This window comes from Terrapene carolina, unplaced genomic scaffold (assembly GCF_002925995.2).
Source record: "Terrapene carolina triunguis isolate 2854851 unplaced genomic scaffold, T_m_triunguis-2.0 Scaffold88, whole genome shotgun sequence".
Lineage (NCBI taxonomy): Eukaryota > Metazoa > Chordata > Testudines > Emydidae > Terrapene > Terrapene triunguis.
In genome coordinates, this window is record NW_020664439.1 from 44489482 (window position 1) to 44503853 (window position 14372).

General features: G+C 44.3%; 1 long non-coding RNA gene across 1 annotated transcript; it reads right to left on the reverse strand.

Moving 5' to 3' along the window:
- Nucleotides 1–2043: 2043 nt before the first annotated feature.
- Nucleotides 2044–8007, reverse strand: LOC115271185. The gene is made up of 3 exons (XR_003899792.1): nt 7854–8007; nt 4636–4777; nt 2044–3626 (listed from the first exon to the last, which is right to left on the reverse strand). It is a non-coding gene; the product is annotated as an uncharacterized LOC115271185 (long non-coding RNA).
- Nucleotides 8008–14372: the final 6365 nt, after the last annotated feature.

Consider the following 14372-nt stretch of genomic DNA (forward strand, 5'->3'; position numbering starts at 1 on the left):
ACGGTGATTTACCTGTACAGGAACTGTTGTGCTTCCAGATGTGTTGTGCACACATACATTGCACGGCAGGTGTTTGGGCACCCAATGCAATCGAGTCAGAGACTTTTGCCAGCAGTACCAGTAGACTGTGCATGTGCTCCTGCTCTCCTCCTGGTTTTAGGTGAGGGCATAAAAGAGGCATGTCCACCATCTCTCTTGCCATTCCTTCACACCTCTGTTTGTAACGTCTGAAGTAGCTGGGAAGGGGGGAGAGTTGCTGGATGAACAACAGTTACTGTACAGGTAAGTAACCATTTTTCTCCGTCAAGTGATTGTGCAAATATACATATACATCAGCATTTCCCTTACAGGAGGAGGGGCTTCAGATCTTCTGAACAGAGAGTGTAACGCCAACTTGCCAGAGTTGGCTTCGCCACAAGAGACTTGAGTGATGGCGTAAGGTATGCAAGACAACCACATCGCTGCCTTGCAGATGTCAGCTATTGGAACATTGCCCAGAAAGGCTGACGAAGTGGACTGAGCCCTGGTGGACTGAACAGTTAGGAGAGACTTTAGCAAGACTGGAGCCAAGACAGAGCGAATCATCTGAAAGGAGGAAGAAGGACCCGGCACGCGTGAACATATCAGTCTCAACAGCCCCGAAGGAGCCAGAGTTATTGATGGCGCCTCAGACGGGACTGCACTTGGATTTGTGAAGCCTTGATCTCATGCCAGAAGACTCACCAGAAAGCTTGGGAGAGGCCTGAAACTTTGTGCTCTTGTAAATGTCAGAATGCCTGGAGCGCTTCAACGAGGCTGGCGGTGAAGATTAAAAGTGTGATGCTTGTCACCAGACTTGTGAAACAACTGGAGGGGACACCTGGTTGATTTTGACTTCCCTTCCTCGTGATCGGGGCTTGGCACCAGTGCAGGATGCCTCAATTCTTTCATGAGGCGACCTTTTAGAGGAAAGTATCAGAGGGGTAGCCGTGTTAGTCTGGATCTGTAAAAAGCAACAGAGAGTCCTGTGGCACCTTTAAGACTAACAGATGTATTGGAGCATAAGCTTTCATTGGTGAATACCCACTTCGTCAGACGCACCACAAAAGTTTATGCTTCAATACATCTGTTAGTCTTAAAGGTGCCACAGGACTCTCTGTTGCTTTTTAGAGGAAAGTCTCTGTTTTTTAGTCCTGGCGCGGAACAAGGTACAAATAGGGCATTTATCCCTCACCTGGCCCTCACCAAGACAAATCTGCGACAGGGATAACAGCCCTGCCTGTGGCACACTGCTCAAAACCTGGGGAATTTTTCATACCAAAATCCTCCAGGAAACTGCTAAACTATAACTAACTAAGTACTAAATACTACTGACTATAAACACTAAAACTATAAAATGCTGGCTAACTGATGCAAATGCTACAGGGACCTCCAACTCTCGCCATGGGCAGTGAGAAGGAACTGAGAGAGAGGCGGTGGGCGCCCCTTTTATGCCCTTGCCTGGCAAAAGTTTCCAACTCAAAAGCACTGTGCACACAGACCCCTGCAGTGGAATGTATGTGGGCACACTCACTCGAAGAACAATGGTTACTATACAGGTAAGTGACCATTCTTTCTTTTCTAATCTTTGACGATGATGGAATCCACCTGCCGGGACTCACCTGCACCCCAGGAGCATTTCAATGGTATTCACTGATTCCTGACATCATCAAAGGTTAGAAAAGAACTGATGGTTGGAAGCACAGTGTCCCATACAGGAGCAGATATTCACTGCTCTGCTACTGGTTCATGAGTCTGGATCAAAGACTTACCAGAGGGACTCCAACCAGTCTTGCAAATGAAGCATGGACCCACATTCACTTTTGGAGAAAAACATATTATGCAAGAAGCTATAAGTTAGGAATAACATTCCTAAGGCACCCATCCCCACATGAACTAGATGCACCTGACTCAGCCAGTCATTTTTTATTTCTCGCTTTACAATAATTTTGGATACCAGTACTTCAATAAGATCATTATCCCTCACACTGTGCCTTCTCCTTCTGCCTGATCCTGCAGTGAGATGACAGGAATCTGTACATTGCCCCAGTTGCTGAGGTCATCTACTGAGCACTATGGATTCACTGCAGGATTGAGCAGAAAGGGCCAATGATGGACTGAGAAGCAGCAAGCCCTGAAGAAAACGAGTGAGAACTGAAGAGATTTGTTGATTTGTAACCTTTTCAGTACTACAGACATAAACGTACAACACGTAGTGCTAATCCTTTGGTGAGCTAGAAAAACGCCAGTGCTCTAAGGGTTAAAAACCAATGTGTCTGAAAGTTCTATATTGTTGAAAGTCCCTCTTTAAAAATGTGTTCCTTTTCCTTCTTCACTAGTCAGAAATACTGTCCCCTGTTGTTTAATTCTTATAAACATCAGGTTTCATATGAATTTGACGCATCCCACATTAAAAAGAGATGGAGTTTAGCAATCAGGCTGATTTTCACATTCACAATACTTTGACCACAACTTTCCCAAGCATGTAAAACTACTTTCTGCTACCAATAAATTTCACTTATTTTCTCAATTAGCCCATTAGACCGTCAACCAACCAGAGTGTCTAAGAATAAATACCTTCATGAGGAGATCACGATGAAACTGAAAATTGATCTGCGCCCAATTTCCAACAACTGGGAGGGGAATTGGTCCAGGAGGAAGTTGTCTTCCTGTGCCTGTCGCAACTTCAGAAACTTCACGATCAGAAGAGAGACAATCGAGGTTATGAGAACCTGACTTATGGTCAGCATTTCACTGCTTTTTTAACCACCTTGTCTGTAGCTAAACAAATCTATTGCAGCTGTGAAGGCTGCATCTCCCCGTTGCTCTACTAGTTCTTCCCGCAGAGATCTAATTCCATACAACATCCGCGCATTTTCCTCCCTCTGTCCCTCCCTTGTTGCCACTGCCCTTCCCCTCCTCTGCTTCTATTGTGTTTAACACCTTTTCAGATTAAAGCATAGTAGATCTTTATGCAAAGAAACACTCAGTTGCTACAGATTTACAGTAGTAGTACATAGATCTTTACAGATTCAACACCTCAATTCACAGTTCACATACATGAATTACAGGATTTATTATATTAAAACCCTGTCACCTCAATATTATAATAAATGACAGCATCTACCTTTTTAAATTCTTCCTCCCACTAGTCAGTTTTCAGGTCAGTGAGAAGTAAAGTCAGATGCTAAATTTCTTTGCTGTAATTTTTTAATGTGTAGCACATCTGGAAGAAATTTACAAAGACTTTCTGAGCACACGACAATGATGAAACAGTTGCACTGTTCAGTTGCATTGCCCAGGGTCTAGCAGCTTGTGATAATGTGTGATGCTGACACCAGAAAAAGAATAAGAGCTGCAAGGAGGAAAGTTATGGGGTCAAGCAATCTTGAAGAATGATTCTTCTCCTGATCTGTGATGCACTGCAGCCTAACGAGGAACAACACAGAGCTTATATGGCTGGGGCTGCATTGTTCTCCCCAAAACAAGCTTTGTGCTGATTTCCTTCACTCCCTGTGGGAGGGTGGACTTGAACGCCCTCAGCAGGTTGGTGAAGAAGATGAAGAGCTCACTCCTTGCCAGCTGCTCCCCCAAACACACACGGGACCCTGAAGAAGAGAAGGGGAAGGACAGTAAGTACCCAAGGATTTCTGTCTCCACAGGCCGGCCTTCCAACTTGCAGGTACTTTTCAGAAGCAAGATTGTTCATTCTCGTCAGAAAGCAACCTGACTCCCGGATATCACTGCGCCTGCCCCCACTCATCAGCAAGAACTTGGCACCTATCATGGGTGTTTATGTGGCTATAATCACAAGCAAAGACACTGTGAAAAGGTGGCTGTCTACTGATCTCGACAGATTTATCTGTACAATGCTGATCATTATGGGGAATGGGCTGGGGGGCTCTGCTGCTTGAGTTGGGAGAGATTACCATACTCAAGGGGATATTGATGTACGAAGCTGGAAAGTTCAACAGCAACAGGCTACTGTTATATATATACACACACCCATACACACACAAAGGGTGCTGCCCTTCAATTATGAAGATTAGCAGCTCGTCTTATTCTGCTATATATTTCCAGGCACTTTCAGAACTGTTTGATTTTAACCCAAACCTTCTGTTACACAAAGGCATATTCACAATGTGAAGCTCTTCCAGCGGAAGAAATACTCCCTCTGTACACATGGGCATGATTTATATCTCCACAGGCTACCTTCTAACTTACATGCACTTTTCAGATGCAACATTGTTCATTCTCACCGGAAAGCAAAGGTATTTTTGCTGAACTTGTAATTTTCTCTTGGGACTAATAAACACTATAATAAACTAACTACTAAAAGAGCTGAGAGGACAAACTTGAGGTAAAACTGAACATAGACAATTGCAAAGGCTCCATCTCTGGCCAAGGTTTTTGAGAAGGAATGGAGGGCGGGTCACCCGTGCAATGCTGCATAACAATGGCATGGAGCACAAGACTGAGTAACACCCATGCATGTGCCAAACGGACACTGCTATGAAATATCTCCAATCAATGGTGCACGGGGCGCAGCGCACCTAGAGCGGGGCACCCATAGGGATATTACTCAAAGAAGAAGTGTTTATCCGTCAGTGCATTTACCTGTTGAGAATGGTAAAAAAGCTTCTCTGCTCACAAAATTTCCTTCCTTATCCAAGAAACGACTTGGGCTGAACTGTCGAGGAGACTCCCATTTCTCAGGATCAAAGAGGACAGAGTCTAAATTTGGCAGAATGAGGGTGCCCTGCAAGGAAGAAGCAGTTGGTTCAGTTCTCTGAGGGCTGGTCTACGCGGTGAGTTTGTGGGGTGTCATTTCTTGGCTGCACCAACCTGTCCTGTGCTAACTGGCCTGTGTAGACCCGCTGGCACACACTAAAAGTTCCCTCATTTACATGAACGTAGTACGGTTTGAAACTGGAAGACATTAATGTGGATGAGGGAACTTCTAGTGCATGCCAGCAGGGTCCGCATGAGCCACTTACTGCATGACACACTCACGTGGAGTAGAATTTATTCTCCACTGGTGTAGACAAGCCCTGAGTCTCTCTCCATCCGATAAGTCAATAAGGAGAGGGACCTGGACAAATTTCAGTTCAAATTTATTGCAATGTGCAGAAGGTCAGATGCAGAATTTGTCTGTCACATGATTTGGATTTAAATGGCCTTTTTTCAAAACCAAAAACTTTCATGTGGTTTTTCAAAGTGTTTCAGTTATTCATCAAAACCAAAAATTTTGAAATTTCAGGTGTTTGTTTTCTTATCCTGTCTCTCTCTTCCCCCCTCCCCTTTTCTCCTTTCTGCCGCTGAATGCAATAGAAGGGATAATGTCTAGTTTTCTTCAATTTTTCCCTTTGCCACCCTGTAACTTTTCAAAGCTTCTCCACATTTTAAAAAGTTATACGGGACCAGAATTGTAGCATTTCATTTTTCCTTTTGACAGTCTAAAACTTTTGCAAAGTAGAAAATTCAAAATTGTTAGAAAAGTATTTTGAATTTGTTTTTCAAAACAAACAAACCAAAACAGTGGTTCCATTTAGAACCCTGCACAATGGGAACAAAGTTGAAATTTCAAATATTGTAGTGAAATGGTTTTTCCATGTTTTGACCAGCTCTAGTCACACAGTGACAAGCCTGTCTACACAGGAGTAATTCAGAAGATACTGGACATTAAACTGTTTATTTCAGGGTACGTCTACACTACGAGATTACTTCGAATTTAGATAATTCGAATTTGGGAAACAGATTGTATAAATTCGATTGTGTGCGGCCACACTAAGCACATTAATTCGGTTTTTAACCACATTAATTCGGTGGTGTGCGGCCACACTACCCCATTAATTTTAACCACATTAATTCGGTGGTGTGCGGCCACGCTACCCCTAATTCGAATTTACAAAATCGATTTTGGTGCTACTCCGCTCGTCGGGGTGGAGTACAGAAATCGATTTTAAGCGCCCTTTAATTCGAAGTAACTGGCTCCGTTGTGTGGACGGGTTAAGGATTAATTCGGATTAACGCAGCTAAATCCGAATTAAAGTCGTAGTGTAGACCAGGCCAAAGACTGTCATTTTCAAGCTTGCTACCGGCAGCGGCCACGTTGCAGAAAAGCAGTAATATTTACGTCACCAGTGACATGGAGCCCACTTTTACTTCTAATATTCAAGCTTTAAAGACACTGACAACAGTTGGGCTGTTTCAGCATTTGCTGGAGACAGGGGCGGCTCTATGTTTTTTGCTGCCCCAAGCACGGCAGTCAGGCAGATTCGGCGGGTGATCTGCCGGTCCTGTGCCTTCGGCACTGAAGCCGCAGGACATGCCGCCGAAGGCTGCCTGACTGCCGCCCTCATGGTGACCTGCATGCCGCCCCCCACGGCTTGCCGCCCCAGGCACTCGCTTGCTGCGCTGGTGCCTGGAGCCGCCCCTGCCTGGGGCCCACCAAACAGCTGATCGGCAGCCAGCCACCGGGGCACTGAACCACTATGAATAGTGGGTGTGGAGTACCCCATATATTTTTCTGAGTGTTTGAGCCCCGGACCACCCACGGAGTCAGTGCCTATGACTGCACAGACAATTCTAACCTTAATTGGGTTAGTTTGTGAGTGTAGAACTTGGGGAGTCTATTCAAAATCTGTGGGCAGTGTAACCAAAACTTCTCTCTCTGAAAACTCCACATGGAACATGATGATCCAAATGCCAGTTCCAATATGGTTACTTTCAAGCTTTTCCCATGTTTTGTGCCATCCAGCTACATCTTTCACTCCCAATGTAAATATTTATCCTACAGAATAAAAATATGGAAGACCAAAGAGATTTGCTGAATAATGCCTAAAACTGATTTGCCTTATTCTCACAGGGGAACTCTCTGCTAACCAGTGAGTTTACCCACATAGTGCATGTTGGGATATGTTAGAATGAGAGGAAAAACAGTGCCCACGGGGGAAGAACTTTCTGAATTTTAAGAAAAAGTTGAAGAAAGAGGAGAAAAGTCACAATGCAAATAATAAAACATCAACTGAAGTGTACGTTAGTGCTCTCTATTAGATTCATAGATTCATAGATTCTAGGACTGGAAGGGACCTCGAGAGGTCATCGAGTCCAGTCCCCTGCCCGCACGGCAGGACCAAATACTGTCTAGACCATCCCTGATAGACATTTATCTAACCTAATCTTAAGTATCTCCAGAGATGGAGATTCCACAACCTCCCTAGGCAATCCAGTGCTCTTCATAAGATCAAGCATGGTTTTGTTCTAAAATGCTTCAGACCCCCTTTCCCAGGCTCTAGTGATGGACATGTGGAAATGATCACTTGGAAGTGGCCATTGGTCTCTTGGTTTGTATGTAGAGTGACCATGCCTCTGGACAACTAAAGGACTTGCTGCTTAATTCATATGAAAGGAACTAGGATCCATTCGCTCCCAGACAGATAGTTGGAAAACATTTGCAAACAGCTGTGCAGATGTTCCATGGGTGTGAGCCTGGACCTCAGCATCTCCCACACAAGGTGAATGAGGCTGTATGTGGATAAGAAGGAAACCGTGATGGGGCCTGAAGGAATTTCTTTAAGATTCTCATTCAGGGAAAGATTTGGTCATTGAGGTAGTTGAAGTTGAATTCACAGCACAAGTGGCTCCTGATCTCATATAACCCTGGGTGGGATCTTTTAAAGGCAGAATTACAGATTTGTATTATTCGCTACCTTAGTCTCAAGGGTAAAATTGCCAAGATTAGCAAAAATATTATGCTTTATGGTGAGATGAACAAGGCTGCTTTTCGCGTTACACAAAGTGGGCTGTGAGATGCGAAAGCCTTGGGTACTTACTGCCCTTCCCCTTGTCCCTCTGCAGGGCACCATGTGTGTTTGGGGGAGCACCTGGCAAGGACTGAGATCTTCATCATCTTCACCAGCCTGCTGTGGGCATTCACCTTCAGCCTGCCAGAGGGAGCGAAAGAACAGATTTTTTTTAATGAGTACTGTGGGGAAAATGGGTAGGAAGGGTGTGTGTGTGTGTGTTTCTCAGCTTGGAGGATGGAATTTTTGGAGCTAAATCAGGGATTTTTATTCCTGAGGCAGGAGGCCAGGGCTCACAGTGACTGAAAATTAATTCATCTGGAAAGACTGAAGAGGGAGAGACCAATGAAGGATACAGCTATCGTGTCTGAAGTACGATGGAGCTGGAATAACAGTGAATGAAGCCTAGTGCCGAGTTCCTTTGCTGCTTGTGTTCAGAAGGTTCCAGAGAGGGCTGGGCAGTGGCAGTTGAAGGGAACATGGGGGAAGGGAACTCATGCCCAACGGCCAGTGCCTCCAAGGGCTGAACATTCTCCGAGCGATGGTAGTTCTGGCTGTGGGGGCCATGAGGCCGCTGGGAGCCGGGCAGGGGGATTGGGCGCAGTTTTGAGCTGCTGTGGGGAAGTTCTGAGGAACAGTGGGGTTTCTCTAAAGGAAGCTTCTGACCAAGAGGGGATTGGGTTAGAGAGAGAGAGATCCGAAGCATCTTTGGAGGCATTTCTTAGCCAGTACGGAGCCAGGCTAGGTTGTCAGAAATGAATGAGGGTGAACGGAGAGAACGGCATTGCAAATTGCACGTGCAAAAAAGGAAAGCTAGGCCCTCGGCCCTTTTGAAAATTTACAGGTAAGCCTCATTTCCTGCCTTCATATTGCCCCCCAAATACATCTGCCTAGAACGGAGTCTCATTGTTAGACGTTATCCTGGTTTGCTCAATTGAATTGAGATCATGAGTTCAATGCAGTTCACATTGCGAAATTGGGCTAATCTGGACACAAGAGTTGAATTAGCTGGGTTCTCATGGTACAAACCCAGCAAGTTTATTCAGTTTAAATCAGTTTGATGCAGTTCAGTCAAAGTTCACAGAGTAATAGAAAGGGGCTGAGATGTTAAAAATTCGGTGGCAGGTTCAGAGGATGTACCATGAGATTGAAATGCTACTAGACAATTAGCTGCAGCGATCTGCCTTTACGAGTCAATGTGCATCCTGGGTAGTGGGGCTCAGTTGAGTTCAGCAGAGTTTACATCCAGCATCACCAATGAAATACTGGACTTTGTGTTACACAATGTCCCTCAGGTCTGAATTCTGGATGTGGAACAGGCACAAGAAAAGAACGTGTTGTGAATGTTAACCTTTGTCATGCCTAGGACTGTACTGGGAGCTGTGTAAACTTTATAAGTTGTTAAAGGTCACTCTGTACCACCAAGTTATCAGATTAATTATTGACAAGTTTTTAGCTTGTGCCCCTCTCTCCTATGCTCAGCTAAATGGCTTCCACTGTCAAAGTCTTCACTTTGTGATTCCAAAAAGTAGTTGTGACATTCTATACTTTGGGGGAGGACGTACTCGTATTCCTCATTTTCATATAATCGTGATCTTGCCTTACAAGGCATGCTTTAGATGTATCAGGGGAAAGGTTATGATCTGCTGAAAGTCACTTCTCTATCCACATATGTGTATCATTGATGCATATGAAGTTATGAGAATTGTGTTGTATGGTGGTCACTAAAACATGCTGTAAATTGGGGAATCAGCCAGATATTAGCTCCCCAGAGGCAACAGCAAGGAAAGTAACCAATGCCCGTGTATAATCACTCTATCCTTGGCGAGGAATCAAAAGGTTGAGACAGATCCTAGTCTGACTCTGGCTTACCAGTAGAGAACTCCAATGGCCTAATCCATGGCCAGATGTTCTCTAGGCCTTGATGGCCATCCTGCATATGCATGAGTGACTCCTCCCTCCTTTACCATAACTTAACTTCCTCACCCTCATAATACTGGGGTGCCCTTATCACATTGGTAAGTATAGTAACTCGTTCAAACTCATTAAAAGACACATCAACATTACCATAGCTACCTGCGATTCAACATCTGCTGATGTTTTCTTCCAAAAATGCTCTAAATCTGATACCAACTGCCTTCTTTAGTCTTTCAGCACTTGTGATTATGACAAAACAGGGAAAACAAAGTCTTATGCCATTTTATGATTTAAGGTCACTGTTAGTTTACTTACTTCTGCTAACTTCATTAAACAACTTCTACTAAGGCTCTGAGGCCTTGCTCTTAGCCTAATTCTTAGTCTAGGCCAATAGGTTTCTTGCGTTTCTATATTATTATTCGTATGTTTACAGTCTACCAAACCTGCTATGAACTAGCACTTCTTTCCCTTCCTATTGCACCAGGGTTTGTTACAGCAGATCCAGAGCAGCGTCTGCTGCATGCCTCAGAAATGTCCTGGTCTTAGAGCTAAAGCTGGACTGTTGAGTTCCATCCCTGAACTGCTTTCTAGACCTAGTTTCTAGGTCTGATTCCGTATTTGGAAGAGCCAAACTACCCTGTCTCCGGCTAGGGATGCCCCAGACCCTGCTGGGGGTTGTTTATGCTACGTTTCGTGGCATACAAAGAAGTTAGATTAAAAATCTGAAATGTTCTTGCTGGAAGGTGGCAACGTAACACTGCTCTTTCTTAGAATTCAAATTATAACACGAAGAACCCCAAAGCAGAAAGGCTCAACTCACCCCACCTTCCTCGAGGCCAGCGGGCTCTTTCTGGTCACATGCTTTCTGCAGAGCCGGTTGGTCAGGGACACTCTCAAAGTGATAGCTTGCAATTTCAAACAATCCTCAATACATTCAGCATTAGTGAGGATCCACACTGACAGTACTAGAAGAAGAAGAAGAAGAAGAAGGAAATATGGTTCTCAATGTCTTCCTGTGAATCTCCACCCTTCTCTTCTTCCCCTTTACTTTGGGGATTAAACTGCTCCTGGATTCTAAATTAGTGAAGGAACTGAGGTGGGTCTGCACTGCACCTCGTTACGTGCCCTCAGGGGGTAAGGGGCTGTAGGGGAACTCAGTGCATGTGCAGCCTCAGACACTGCTGACCACAAAAATCCAGACGTCCGCACATGCAAACCAGCAGTAGGGAGGGGGAGGGATAGTTCAGTGGTTTGAGCATTGGCCTGCTAAACCCAGGGTTGTAAATTCAATCCTTGAGGGGGCGATTTAGGGCAAAAATCTGTCTGGGGATTGGTCCTGCTTAGAGCAGGGAGTTGAACTAGATGACCTCCTGAGGTCCCTTCCAACTATGATATTCTATGATCCAGGCAGGCAACCAGCTTGTACAGCCACAGTTACTGCTATTAGGTACTCATTTTGAAGGGAAGCTTCTTTTACACTGCGTAGCCCCCCTCCTTTTAAACCACCTCATTAAGATGAATTCGATCAAAACCTGAGCTATGCAAACAACAAAGCAAATTAAAAAACTCTGATTTCATGTAATTCTTGCCCTGCTTCTCAGGCAAGCAGGGGAATAAAATGCTAATAGTAAACTCATGCAGCAGCTCATGTCGCAAAACGTAAGGCTGCATAAAATTGAACATTTTAACATTTGCTGGTTTTACTTTTAAAATCTGGGACTCACGATTTCTGAGAGGGTTAATGTCTAGTCGCTGTGGTTTGGCTGGCAGAAACAGTGAATCGTTCTTCAGTAGAAAGATATCATTAAGTACCCCTTAGCCTGGCAATTCTGGATTATGACGGTGACAAGAAATGAGAGAAAGCAACACAGGGGAGGAAGAAATATCAGGAAGAGCCACAAGCTAGAAAAGAGACAGTAAGAGTTCAGCATTTCACAGCAACAGCCCTGAGTATTGATGGATAAAGCAGCAGGAAGATATTTGTGTTAAGTCATGTTTGTAATAGCTTTGACTGTGTTTCATAGGACTGTGCAATTTCTAAAGCTGTGATAGGTGGCCAGGTAGCCAGTTATCAGCTGGATCGATGCCTAACCCTATAGTTGGGAACATGTGGGAGTTGGGTTTTAAACGTGATCATGAGATTCTTGTTAAGGTATTTATTTATTTTCATATAATGAATTAACTGACAGTGATTGAGAACATATATGTAAATGATCAGTAAGGTACTTTTCATGCTAAGGAAAGTTTTATCCAAAACAGTAAACTGAGGTCAGAAATGCCATTACCAATTAATATGGAAAGTGGAGCATTTATGTCAAACCCACTGAGCACATGATTTAATGAAAACACAGTATGTCTAACTCAGCAGAAAGGTGAAAGGAATCACCTTTCCTAAAGAGAAACTCCAACAGTATTTATGCATCCTCCTCCAGGGTCTCCAGTTGTGACCTTTAGATCTACTCCAAAGGGGAAGGAGCCAGGAAGATTGGACTTTTAGGAAAGAAGAGTTATTTGTCAGCTAGCCTTCGACTTCTGTGAATTAGCAGGCCCTTCTCTCGAATGATGATTACCTAATGTGGAGCAAAGTTGCTGAGTATCTCACTAAGCTTCTATCAAACCTCAGAGAGGAATTAAAATCTTTGTCTGTGGAGGGTCAATAAATAGAGAAAAATTCCCTATACACCTGCATTGATGCTGCTGAAATGGTGCTGCGATCGATGGCAGCAGAGATGACTATGCGGCATGTGTCATGGCTCCAGTCTTCTGGGTTGCCAAAGAAGGTCCAAGTTACCCTGGAAGGCCGCCTCTTTGATGGGAATCATCTGATCCGTTCTAGAACTGATGAGTTGTAATGTACACTGGAAGTCTCTCCTACCACGTTATGGTCATTGGGTCTCTACACTTCCCTGTACAAGAAGAAGCAGTCTTGATATCGTACTCCGCTGAAACAGCCTGTCATTACTCCTTGTCATCATCCATATCAGAGAACATCAGATTTCTCTAAGAAGAAATAACATATACAAGGGAGGAGACTTCATCAGCATCATCACCGAATGCTGCTAAGGCTGGCTCGACGTCATTTTGATGTGTATAGAGAAAGCTGCCAACCAATCTTGGAGGATCTTTATCTCTTCCCCCTAGCTCCTTTGGGGACCATTTGCATTATTTCCAGGAAGCCTGGAGCAGTATAACCAGTGACAGATGTGTACTGAAAATAATTCAGATAGGTTACTCTATTCAAGTCCAAACCTCCAATCCACTTTCCCCATCCCTTTTCAGGGACTCCTCTCACAAGGGTCTCCTCTCAACAAGAGTTGCAGTCACTGCCTCTTGGTGCTCTAGATGAGGTTCTCCCCCAGTATTGGGGAAAAGGATTCTATTCGATTCTATTCCAATACTGGATTCCAGTATTGGACCTGAGAGAGCTGAATTTCTTTGTTTGCCAGTTCAAATGGTAATCCTGTCCTCCACACTTCCTTCCCTAGATCCTTTAGATTGGGTTGCAGCTCTCAGTCTTGATAATGCATATATCCATCTATTCCGCACACAGGAAATATTTTCATTTTGTAGTGGACAATGCACATTACCAGTACAGAGTGCTACCTTTGGGTTGTTGATGGCTCAGAGAAATGTCACAAAATTATGGCTGTATTAGCAGCACATCTCAGAAAGAGAAATGTGGTAGTTTACCCATAGCTCAACAATTCGTTGGTGAGATGATTGTCTCCAGAACAGGTGCTAAACAGCATTCAGTATATCATCCATCTGTTCTCCAGACTGGGACTGAGACCAGATTCAACTACCTGTTAGAATTGATCAATCAACTTCATAACAATCTGTGTACTACAGCAAGGACATATCATGTACTCTGGTGACCCCATTCACCAGACTCCGTCTTTGTCGTCTCCAGAGGTGGTTACAGACGGTCTGTCGTCCTGCTGTTCTCAGAATAGATATGTGCGTACACATACCTCAAGAGCTTTTGAACTCCCTCAACTGGTGGAAGGATCTACCTCAGTTCAGCCCAGCACTTCCCACAAAGTTAATAGTGCGACAGTTGCTTCAGTGTGTAGGCGGGGAGCCCATCTTGTCAACTTTGCAGTGCAGGGTCAGAGGTCTTGAAGAAAGGACCATCTGCATGTCATTGTCCTGGAGCTCAGCGTAACATGGCTTGCCTGTGTGGCCTTTCGACCTCATATCAAAGATAAGAGCGTACAAATAAGGATCAGCAATACCACCACGAAGTTTTATGTAAACAGACAAGGAAGAACCAGATCAACACACTCATGCAGGAATGCAATCCTATGGAATTGGTGTATTTGGCATAACATAACTTACTGCAGTTCACCTTCCAGGCCTACACAACACACTGGCAGACCATTTAAGCAGGCATTTTTCTCAGAATCACACATGGGCCATAAAGGGTTCGGTCATCAAGTCCATTTTCAGTTAGTGGGGTGCTCTGTGCATAGATCTTTTTGAGACCGAACAGAACAAGAAATGCAAAGTATTTTGTTCCAGGGGAATACAGAGTCCAGGTTCTTAAGCAGATGCCTTCCTAATCCCCTGGACTCACGGTCTATTGTACACTTATTCACTCAATTCCTCTCATCCCACGTGTGTGAAGGAAAG